This window comes from Urocitellus parryii, chromosome 10 (genome assembly GCF_045843805.1).
Source record: "Urocitellus parryii isolate mUroPar1 chromosome 10, mUroPar1.hap1, whole genome shotgun sequence".
NCBI classification, from domain to species: domain Eukaryota; kingdom Metazoa; phylum Chordata; class Mammalia; order Rodentia; family Sciuridae; genus Urocitellus; species Urocitellus parryii.
Genome location: NC_135540.1, coordinates 40,879,307 through 40,892,419, shown reverse-complemented (window position 1 = coordinate 40,892,419; position 13,113 = coordinate 40,879,307). Strand labels below are relative to the sequence as shown.

The 13,113-nt window shown below is 34.8% G+C and overlaps 1 protein-coding gene across 3 annotated transcripts in view; it reads right to left on the bottom strand.

Annotated features, from left to right (window-relative positions):
- The window catches only part of Grid2 (glutamate ionotropic receptor delta type subunit 2), a 1,404,794-nt gene that overhangs the window by 668,767 nt on the left and 722,914 nt on the right, over nt 1-13,113 (bottom strand). The window lies entirely within an intron of this gene.

Sequence of the window (13,113 nt, the reverse complement as noted above, 5' to 3'; positions counted from 1 at the left end):
TAGCCAAGTTATGGAACCAGCCCAGCTGTCCATCAACAGATGACTGGATAAAGAAAACGCGGTATATATACATGATGGAGTTTTACTCAGCCATAAAGATAGTTAAATTATGACATTTGCCAGTAAATGAATGAAACTAGAGAACATCATGCTAAAAGAAATAAACCAGACTCAGAAAGTCCAGGGTCGAATGATTGCTTTCAAATGTAGAAGCTAGAGCAAAATAAGGGGGGAAAAATAGGAGATGCCACACAAATCAAAGGAAGATTAGTGAAGCAGAGGAGAAGACAATGGGGAAGGAAGGAGGGATGTGAAAAGAGAGAAACTGTAGAATGAAATTGACCAATTTTTAAATTTTTTTATTTGTTTTACTTACTTATACATGACAGTAGAATACATTTATGCACTTTGATATATCATACATAAATGGGATAGAATTTCTCATTTTTCTGAGTATACATGTTGTAGAATCATATTTGTCATGAGGTCACATATATACACAAAGTAATAATGTCGGTTTCATTCTACTATCCTTCCTATCTCCACATCCATTCCTCTCCCCTCCCTTCACTTCTCACTACCTAATCTAAGGTCACTGTATTCTTCTCTAGTGCCCCACCCTTATTGTGAATTAGCATCCACATAATTAGTGAAAACATTTGGCTTTTGGTTTTGTGGGATTGGCTTATTTTGTTGAACATGGTATTCTGCAACTCCAAGAGCATACATGACTATAACATAGTGAATTCTACTACATATACATTAAAAAATACACAATAAATAGAAGGAAGACCAGTAGAGGAGAGAAAGGGTAACAGGGGCAAGAAGGAGGAAAAGAAATTGGATATATTGGGCATAGAATTGAAGCAAATTATATTCCATGCATGTATGATTATGTCAAAATGAAACTCATTCTGTATAACTATAATGCACTAATATAAACATTTTTTAATGTTTACATAAATAAAAGAGGATGCCACAAGATTAAAAATTTGAAAGATTTGTATGTAACTCTAAGAAGTATGGAGACTGCTCTAAAGATAATAAACAACCATTAAAAGATTGTAAGGAGTGATATAATCCTATTTGCATTTTAGAAAGATTATTTGTACACATATTAGGAAAACACTTTGGAGGGAAGCTGGAATTAGAGCAGTAAGCAACCTAAAGTAATAAACTAGACAAGATTAAATGAGGATTAGCCAACAGGGTAACAATGGTGTCCTAGGAAGAGAACTGTGAGAAAAGCTGATTCCCCATTGCTGGCTTGAAGACCTGAAATGATGGATTGTAATGAACTGAGCAGGTGATTATATTAGTATATGAAGTGAATATTCAAGCCAACAAGAAGATTCAAGTAGAAAACAAGAAGTCAAGGTAGCAATTAGATCACAGAAGAGGCAAATCTGCACATTATATACTTTGGCTGGATACAGTGTACTATGGTAATATGAAATCTCCATGAAGGGTTAGCGTTTCAATTAGAAGTAGTAATCATAAATAAAATAACACCAAGGGCATAATATTTCATCTAGCCATAATATTCTTAGGTGTGTGGATTTACAATATGAATATGGTACAAAAATAAACTCAAATGTGATATGAAGTTGTTGGCACACTTTTATGTTCAATATCAAAAGCGCAACTTTATGTGGATTACAATATACACAGTGTCAGAAAGCAAACTTAGTTTTCTAATTATAATAAATGTGTTTTAATTTTTAAAATGCCACTCTTGAGATAGATAAATATAAAATATAGTGACTTTTCATTGGTCCCCCATGTTTTGCTTTCATGATAAACTGTTATTGAAGATGATATAATTAAAATATCCCTATAATATTGTCTCATAGAAATGAAACTTATCTGTTTATAGAACAATATCATCAATGTCTTTTAGATAATATACAAAACAGTACAAGATTCCATAAATTTCATGTTCCTTTATCTTTGGAAATCACATACCAACCTCATTCATCCATCTATCATGTCTTTCCATCATGAAATCCTTGTTACTTCTTTCCATTTATTTGCCTCACTAAATAGGTTTGACATTATTTGTCACTAGTATGAACCATAACAGAGCAGTTCTGTAGGTTTTTTTTCCCCTGGCCTAAAGGACTATGTGCCTATGGTATACTTGTGTTGTCTCAAGCAGCTGCAGTACAAATTGACAGTCTGCTTAATATAAAATGCAAATTTCTCAAAGGCAAGGCATCTTCCTGCACAGTAACCATCATAATGCCTATAAAAATTCTAAAATTATTCAAAGGTTTACTTTATTTCATTTTGCATTTATTTATTTTTTCTCTCCAGAAGATCAAAGGATAACTCAGGCTGGAGTTTAGCTGTAACCATCTGCTCAAGATGAGCAAACTGCAAGATGTAGATTCCCTACTGAAATTTAAGAACAGTTAAGCACGGCCTTGCCCAAATATCAACTGACTGCACAAATAACATTTATAAGACAAATTTCATCATTTAGAATTTGAAACAACTCCAGGATTTTAAACAATTGCAAGTTTGATTTTTTTTCTACACATACCTACGTTTTGATGTTAATTTTTGTCTGTATCATAATCAACAACCTTAGATATAATGCACCCAATGGAAGGGGTCATGTATTTCTTGTCTTATTAACATATTCATAAAAAAATTAAGGGTTTGAAGTCATTTAGGGTTAACCACCAATTTTGGTGTTATGAGGAAAGAAGGCATATATAATATTTCTATTCCCTACCAATCAGGTGCTTTTCTATTCCCTGGCAATCAGGTCCTTTAACCTCCCAAATGTCTTGCCAAGTTGATGGAATTGCCTTATCAATTTAATCAAGTCATAGAGATGATTCTAGAACAATAAGATGTCTTTAAAGAGGTAAATATGTCTCAACAACTAATTCTTCCATTCTTTTTTTAAGGTTCCTTTTTTTTTTCCACTTGTAACGGGTTCATAACATGTATTCACAATTAACTCAAGAGATTCATTCAATTATATGTAAGATAACAGATAGGAATACTGAAATCAGTACTTAGACCACATAAGAATTTTAATGATTCTTATTTATTGCAAGTTTTAAACTTTAAGACTAAATGAAAAGAATGTACATCGTGACTCATTGCTCTTCAGGATTGGCATGACATCTAGCTAACTTCCAAGTTTCTCATTTTACTCCCTTTTGGGTGAGTGTCACTCAAAAACTTTGATTATTTTCAGTCAAAAACATAACAATATTATGACTGCAAAGCCTATCCTGTTATCATGAAGGCAAAGAGCTATTCACAAATATCCAGGAGGTGGGCATGCACAGGACATTTAAAATGGAGACACTTGGAAGGCTAAAGACAACATAAAGTGGCAGTTCCAAGCACAGCATATGGAGACTCTTTTTTTTTTTTTTTTTTTTTTTGGCTAAAATCCATTGTGTGACTTTGCAAAGGCTGTATGAGTTTCAGCACCTTAGCTTCATGAATAAAATAGTGATAATAATAGTACCTACACTATAGGGTTATTATAAGTTTAAATGAATTTGCAGTTGACTTGAACAGTGTCAAATCATTTGCCTATTTGTTAAATTTTTAAAAAATGGATAAGAAATGTCTGTTCAGCTCCTTAGTCCATTTATTGATCAAGTTGTTTGATTTTTTGGTGTTAAGTTTTTAGAGTTCTTGATATATCCAGGAGATTAGTGCTTCATCTGACATGCATGTGGCAAAAGTATGCTCCCAAAATGTAGGCTTTCTCTTCACCTCATTGAGTGTTTCCATGGGCCAACGAGCTGAACAGATACTTCTCAGAAGATGATATACAATCAATCAACAAATAAATGAAAAAGGTTCAACATCTCTAGCAATCAGAGAAATGCAAATCAAAACTATTTTAAGACTTTATCTCACTCCAGTCAGAATGGCAGTTATCAAGAATACAAGCAACAATAAGTGTTGGTGAGGATGTGGAGGAAAAGGCACACCCATACATTGCTGATTGGTGCAATCAATCTGGAAAGCACTATGAAGATTCCTTAGAAAGTCTGAAATGCAACCACCATTTGACCCAGCTATTCCACTCCTCAGTTTATATCCAAAGAACTTAAAAACAGCCTACTACATTGATGTAGCCACATCAGTATTTATAGCCGCACAATTCACAATAGCCAAACTGTTAGACACTCTTCAATAGATGAATGGATAAAGAAACTGTGGTATATATACACATAACAGAATAGTACTCAGCAATGAAAGAGAATAAAATTATGGCATTTGCAGGTAAATGGATGGAGCTGGAGAATATCATGCTAAGCAAAGTCAGACAATCCCCAAAATCCAAAGGCCAAATATTTTCTCTGCTAATCCATAATATTGCTGGGGGGCATGGGATGAGTGAAGGAACTTTGGATTGGCCAAAACGGAGGGGGAATGGGGATAGAAAAGATGGTGGAATGAAACAAACACCATTACCTTAGATACATGTATGATTGTACGAATGGTGTGACACTACTTTCTGTACAACCAGAGAAGTGAAAAATTGTGCTCCATTTGTGTACCATGAATCGAGTGCAGAGCTTGCCTCTTACCTTAAGAGTGGTGACATTCTTAGTAGTCTGTTGGGACCCACACCATGACCATTACTATAGTTTGAACCTAGAATGTTCCTCAAAGGCCTTTGTGTTAAAGTCTTCACTATTGGGAGGTGTTAGGACCTTTAAGAGTTGGGGCTTAGTTTAAGGAAGTTAAGTCATGGGGGTCAAGCCCTTGATGAGGATGGTAGAGCCCCACCCCTTCATCTCTTTTTGCTCCCTGACTGGTGATATATGTGGTTATTTTGCTCCTCTGTGCATTCCTACTATGATGTGCCACCATAGGTCCAAAGCATAGGAGCCAATCTATCATGGACTCGAGCCTCTAAAATTGTGAACCAAAATAAAGTTTTTCAACTCATTAGAAAAAAAAAATACTGAAATGCTTTCCTTCCACATTATTTATAAAGAACACAGTTATAAATGCTTGCCATTTGACCCCCCCTATAGCCAGCATTTTGTTATTGTTGACTGGACTTTGATATAAAAATAAAAACCAAAAACCAAAACCTGACTTTTCTCTGAAATTCAAATTCTAAGAATAATTCCTCTCAGCTTAGTGCTGAAATCAGAACAGAACCAAACATATTCCTAAGGCTACTGTACAAAAACAAGACCAGGCCTTAGTTTATTTTCAAACTCAGATGGTATCTTTCAAAGTGAATGCTCCAGACAAACAAACAATAGCCACATCTGCTCTACTGATGAGAACTTTAGGAGCAGTTGAGAGCCTTTATTAATTTTCAATTGGAAATCAGATCCTACAGTAGAGGAAAAACACAAATAGTCATAGCAGTCATTTGCATATTAATACAACATTACAAAATCCTAATTTGGAAAGGATAATTTAAAAAGTGAAAAAAAAAATATCATCTTGTGTAACTTCAAACGGCATACACTGATGCTTTCTCAATAGTTTCTTAATCTTAGTCAACAACAACTGAAAACAATAACAAAACAACAAAAAGAGGAAGTGCTCAGTGGAGGACACAAACTCGGATGCTCTCTTGTAAATATTTTGCAAAGAGAACTCTTTGTTGTGGAAGTTTATGAAAACAACCTTAGAGCTGATTACAAACACACACCACCCACCTCACAGGAGGCTGAATCCCATTGTTCAGGGAAATGTAGTTAAGACTTCGGTGAACATTTTATTAATGTGCTATTGAATCCATTCTGTTTGTACATCATTATCGATTTAAATGAATAGAAAAAGATAATTGTGTAAAATTGATGCAAGCCACCTAAATACCTTCTTAGTTTATTAAAGTAACTATATCACTTGAATGTATGATTGCAGAGCAAACTCTAATTCTAGGTGTGATTTTCTTTCTATCACAAAAAATAGGAAAACCGAATTAGCTTTTATTTTCAAAAATAAAGAACATGGTGGAACTCTGTAAAGGGTAATTTAATAGAGAAGTTTCAATATGCCAAACCGTAAGGGGCAACGGGGCATACATTTCTATCTTCATTTTACAGCAAAGCAATAACATGGTATTGCCTCTTATAGCCCTGGGTAGAATCTGTAAAGGCACATAGGATACCTGACTTCCTTCATTTTGTTTTACAAAAAAAAAAAAAAAAAAGATATTCATAATTGGATAGTATAAGTTACCTCAGATTGCTAAAAATATCAAATTGCAAATTTCATTGAAATGCCTTCATAGTAGTTTTTACTATTAACAAAGATTAAAAATAATGATCATTGTGCTTACAAAACTGAGCATGGCATTCTTGTGAAAACATCACAGAAATACAGTATAAATTTAAAGTGAAGATCTTAAATGCAATTTTATCTAGCAAGTTTTCTCCAAAGAGGCTTCATGGTGTCATGAACATAATCTCTGTGAATTCACTATGATCCAAAGTCAGAAAATTGCAAATAGAAGAACACTAAACACCATCCCATTTCTCAGTACAGGGTCATGTTAGCAACAACAACAACAAAAATTGCCATTTCTAGCCCTCATACAAATTTATCGAGTCCCAGTGCAATTTGTATCTCTTTCACAAATACTGGAATATGACAAATATTTTATAAAAGATTTATTCATCTAACTAACTTATTCTTTCTTTACAGTAGAAGTATATGAAAGCCCATTAAAATCAGAAGGTAGCTTGGAGAACCCAATTCAGAATAGCATTAGAAGAACCAACTTTCAATAGCTTACAGTCTGAGAAATCCTGATATGGCCCTACCAGAAAGTACTTTTGTCTTGGGGACATGGCTGGGAGATGGGTTAGGAGACTACTGCATTGATCCTGCCTTAGAGACTACTAAAATACTATTTTGTTCACCTTGAAATAAAGACTGTGCATTCTTCCCTGGGTTGCTGTGTGAAGTACACTGGATTTTATTTTTCTATTTACTTAAACATTCCCTAACCTGTATTTGAACAATTTGTCACAACATCATAGAAGATCAGAAATTAAGCTGAAATAAAGGCTTTGATTGTTTGTATTTTGACAGGTAAAGCTCTGGCTTGCCTTTTTTTTCCCTTTTACAATGAATGTTCCTAAGGAATCTTCACCTGAGAGTAGACCTTGTATTGGTAATCAGAGGAAAAAAGATACTTCTTTGTACCCAGCGCATTAAAAAACCACAATGAACAAAATAGACTTAGGTGATGTTCAAAGTCATGGACTTGTTAGTAGGTTAGGCAGCCATGAGCAGGTGGGTAGTGGGAAGGGCTGTGAAGAGCAATAACTTATAAGGAGGAAATTGGACATATGCATCACATTGAGTTCACAGGTTACAGGACTGGGGATAAAAGGAAACTTTATCAAAGAGAATGGGAGCTGGGATGTCCAACTGTCCCCAAGCCATAGGTAATTATAACCCCTTATGGAGCTATTACTTAAAATCATGAGGAAACTTATTGAAGCAGACAAGCTTTAGACAATGGGACCTGCTGTGTCAGAAGCTCCCCTAGCCATAGTTAATTATAACCCATTAAGGGACTATAGTTCCCAGATCCTGCCATCACTACCTACTGTGACCAGGTTAATGCCACTCTCAGAAAGCCAATTTGCTGAGGGCTATTCAAAGGGGTAATGAATCCCTTAAGGGGGATGAGAAATTGAGGCATAAACAAGTGGACACAAAACCCTTAAAAACTTCCAACTCTGTCAGGGCCATGTTGACCATCCTGAGTTGACCTATTCAGTCTGTTCTGAATGTCTATTCTCTTTCTTTAAAAAAAAATGTTGTTTTTAGATATACATGACAGTATAGTGTATTTTGACATATTATACATTCATGAAGTACAACCCATTCCAACTAAGATCCCATCCTTGTGGTTGTACAAGATATGGCATTACACAGGTCATGCATTCATACATGAGCATAGGAAAGTTATGGCCAATTCATTCTACTGTCTTTCCTGTTCCCATCCCTCTCTCCCTTCCTCCTTCCTTTCATTTCCCTTTGTCTAATACAATGAATTTCTATACTTCTTTCCTTCACTACCCTCTCTTGTTGTGGGTTAGCATCCATACATCAGAGGGAACATTTAGTCTTTTTTGTTTGTTTGTTTGTTTGTTTTTTGGTACTGGTTTATTTCACTTAGCATGATATTCTCCACTTCCATTCATTTACTGGCAAATGCCAGAATTTCATTCTTCTTTATAGCTGAGTGATATTCCATTGTTATATAAACCACATTTTCTTTATCCACTTATCTGTTGAAGGGCATCTAGTTTGGTTCCATAGTTTAACTATTGTGAATTGACCTTCTGTAAACATTGATGTGACTGTGTCACTGTAGTATATTATTTTAAGTACTTTGGGTATAAGATGAGTAGTGGGATAACTAGGTCAAATGGTGGTTCTATTCCAAGTTTTCTGAGAAATCTCCATACTGCTTTCCATATGGTTACACTAATTTTCAGTCCCACCAGCTATGTATGAGTGTACCTTTTCCCCCACATCCTCGACAACATTTGTTGCTACTTGTATTCTTGATAACTGCCATTCTGACTGGAGTGAGATGGCTCTGTGTAGTTTTGATTTGCATTTCTCTAATTGCTAGAGATGTTCAACATTTTTTCATATAATTTTTGACCTTTGTATTTCTTCTGTGAAGTGCCTGTTCAATTCCTTTGCCTATTTATTGATTGGGTTATTTGGATTTTTGGTGTTCACTCTTCCCTGCTACTGTGTGCAACTTTTATCAAATACTTCCTGCAAGATGGCAAGAACTGGTGGCCCTGCATTTTCATGGTTGCTGTCTTTACAAGTCTCCTCTGCATCAGGTTAACTACCACATGGCCACACAAACTTCAGTGTTGTTTTAAAAAGCATGCAAAAGGAATTTATGACCTCACCTGAATGTGTTAAGAAATGTACCCAATGTATACAACATCTTCCTATAAAAAATGGTGAAATTGTTACAGGAAATAATAACCATTTAAACTTTCATCTCAATTTGCAGCAATAGTGAGATAATTAAAAGGCATAGTATATTTTTCCAAGATTGCATCCTTAAAATACAAATATCAAATTCAATCTTAAGAAAATTAATTAATGGTATTCTTATTTATTATGTAGTACATTATGTAATTCAGTTTTCCAACTTAAAAAGGAAGGTACTAATATGTTCACCCAAGGTGAAAGTGGATATTAAGGAACATAACACAAATCCATAGTTTTTATAAACTCAAACTAAATCTCAAAACTATTTCTGAAGAAAATGTTACTAGAATGATTGAAAAGACATGTGGGAAATATCATATCCATGCATCAGGGATAAAAAGATATCGGATCAAATAACACAGCAAGCTCTGCTGCTTCTGTCTTCTCAAAACAGCTTCAAACAAGACAATGAAGCTGAGAAATAGGAGCATATGAAAACCTCAGGGAGATGGGGGTGGGGTGGATGGCAAAGAAAGATTCACAGAATAGTTGCTAGGATAGTTTCCCCTTCCAAAATAAATGTAGATCTCTAAATGCCTCATGGATAGTACAGGTTCAACTTGAAAACATGAACAGCAAAGCTATCTGTCTGCTTAATAAAGAAGTGAACCATATGAAAAGGAAAAGTTAATTAGCATTCAACTAATAGGCACCAGGGCTTGAGGACTCCCAATTGAGCACTTTGAAAAAGTAAGCCTTCAACTCATTTAAATATGCTGGATGTTGAGCACCAGTTGAGCACGTTCATAGCACATCCAGCACTTTTCTATGTGAATTCTTAGCCAGATTCCAATACCTCCAACCCACCCCTTGCTTACACAGCTGCTGATCATAAGGTGCTTCCCTGGTATGAAATTCCTTGGTCAATTAAAATACATTTTAGTCTTTCATCTTTTACATTCTAAGAGAATTAAGAAATAATAATAATTAGTGAGTATATGTCAGATTGGAGTTCATTTCTGCTAAAGAGATATTAGTTAAGCCAATTCCATCCCATAAGGGCTCGAATTAAATTTTGGAAATTAACAAACATGCTGAGAGCTGTGAGACTGTGCCCAAACTTTACAGTGGACATTATAAAAGATTTTCAATGGTTTATTCCTCCAGGTGTTAAAATCAGCCCAGAAATAAAGAAATCTGAGAATCGTGCCATTTCCTCGACCTTGGCAATTGTGTCAAGATTCTCACAGGGCAGGTTTTCATGAATAAAAAAGAAAATGGTTTCATTCAATGCAAGGCAATCATTTCCTTTCTGGTCTATATTTTGTTCAAATGAATGAAACAAACTATTAAGTATATATTGAGCACCAATTGTATGTAGGCAGTTTGTCAGATACTAATGAGGATATGACATTTACAATAAACCTGAACTCAATGTTTTTATCATTTTGTTGGGAGAAATATCTTAAACTATATTGCAATATGTTACTTTCTTTCCTAAAACTTAATATTCTTTTAGTTCATCCTTTCTTTAGTCCTTATATTTAAATTATAATATTTTATTGCAGGTATTGTTTTGAAATCAATTTAATTGTTTGTTTGCTTATGGAATGAGATGGAAATAAATAACTAAAGAGCAAGAGCCTGGAATCAGATCCTGCATGTAACAGTACTGAGAGATGTTAGTTCTAGGTGGTCCTGTCCAAGTCACCAGCTGATATTCCTAGCTCACAACATTACAACACTGGTTTCACATGTTTTTCTGCAAACAAACAAACAACAACAAAAAAAACCCAAACAACAAAAGACAACCATCTACTTGTTCAGAGATAAAAACTGGATCTCTGGATCTTACAGTCTATACCAGTTGTGAACAGTTACTTCTCCAGTTGGATAATTAAAATACTATTACAAATAAATAAATATAATTATATCTCACCAGCTTTTTTACTCTTCCCTCAACTAAAAAATAAGGGAATTGGACTTGATTTTAAAAATATTATTTCATTTAGTCTCTTCATGGAAATTGTAGTAATTAGTCCAGAAGTGATCAAAACTCTAGGGAGAGGAGGAATCATTGTGAGGACAAGTTCTTACTTTCAGTTGTTTTGATAAATTGTGATTAGCTTTTTGGTTTAGCATTTTTTAAAATTTAATTAACTTGAAAATCAAATTCCATGTTAGGCAAACATTCTTACTGAAGGATGGAAAGGATACAACTGGATTACAGGGCTCCGTTCTTATTTAAACCAGTAACATCTAAAATTCTCAAAGTCAAGGAACTACAATTATTAGTCTCTGGAGAAAAATGTACTGCAAAAATTTACCATTTAGAGATTGCTAAATATAATATATTGGATTGCACACGGTATGCAATTTAAAGTTTAATTAATAAGGAAATTGATTCATGAAATTTACAGTCTAATGAAGACAATAATTAGATTACTGGTACAGATTTATGAAATCTAAGACTTACAGACACATGTGATCATTACACAAAGCTATAAAAAAAAACAGTCATTCATAGGGATATTTAAAAATCCATATTGTCATGTCCTTACTTTTTGCTTCCCTGGTTATTATCAGAATTCTTCTCCTTCACAGTATGAAGTAATTATGTCAAACAAACAAACAACAACAACAAAAAAAAACATTTTTAGGAATCCTTTTATGTTGGGATCTCCAGAATGGTTTCCACTGAGCCAGCTCAGCTATATCAATTTAAGTCTGAAAAACTGTCCTGGTGGGTACACAGTGGTGTGTTTGCATTAGGAACTTATAATTGTAAGAGAATGTTTCTGAACACTTGGGGGCTGACACCTTGGAGCCCTAGTTAGATACACGTATCCTCTGGGAGATATTGTCTGACCTCTAACCTCCCTGCATACTGTGTAAAATGGAGACCCCAAATTTGGTGTAGGTTCTAAGAATCTAGGTGGCAGCATCAGTCTGAGATTATAGTATCAGGTTCCATATGTCTCAGTGCTAAACATCATAGAGAAAGGGGTTGTGATAAAAAAAATAGATAAAATATAAAATTGGCAGTGTTTTAGAATGTGAAAAGAACACAATAGACTATTGTTTCTGACTCAAGTAAGGGAGCCGTGCTGGTGAAATAAGGGTTAGTGTTGGGAAGCCTGGGAATGCTGTTAGGATGGAGGGGACATTTTGCTGTGGTCACGAGGCACGGGACAATATCAGTGTAGTTTGAAAATGACCTATGAATTTTCCCCCAAGTAGCACTCACCTCCAAGAAACATCTGGAGCATCTGGATCATTGACATAACAACCTCAATGCCAGAATCCTTGTGGAAAGGTGAAAGGAAATGTGGAGGTTTTTGAAAAGCCTCAGGGATCTGGTGCTGACAGTTTAGAGAGAACCAGTGTTCCAAAAAGTTAGTGGGGATGCCAGGAAATAATTCCTTTATTCTTATTATCTTCAAAGATGAATATGCCTCAGGCAAATGGGCCAAGAAATGCAAATAGCTACCATTTGAAATACAATTCAATAGGTGTGCTAATTGAAAACCTTCTTAGTTACTTATACTGAACAGTTATTTATGTTGTTATTTATGGCATTAAAGATTTATCACCAAATTTCTATACTCTACCAATAGCAGTCATTCTGAATTTTAGACAAAGGTTTTTTAAACATAAATTTTATGTGTATAGCAGGCTGGCCTGCTAGGTTGATGTGTTTATTGTATAGTCTTAGTTTATTTTCAAACCCATCAATTTATCTTGAAAAACAGCAATGATAGAACAGAGGCTGGATAATTTAGAAATACCCTAAGGATTATAATATCAAAAACAGTTACAGGGATGTAAAACATGAATTCTACATATCACATCTAAATTGCTCTTGAAACTGTGATTTCATTTCTGCCAAACATTTGTGAAATGTTTTGTTTGTAGTGACACTGAGCTCAGGTCAGGTTCACCGAGACAGGGCCTGGGCTGTGCTGAGAAGTGGTATCAGGCTCTCCCAGAAATTACAAACTTGTATTGCTAAGAAATATTTTGAATCCCATACCCCTTTCTAGACCTAGTTTTTCAGTTCTGCAGCTCTTTTAGACTTGCTCAGGACAGGTGAATTCTAGCAATGGGGGAGTCATTCTTGCCAGCTGTTTCTTCCACAAATACAATGTGGGGTTGAAGAATTTTATGAACTTCTTAAAGTGG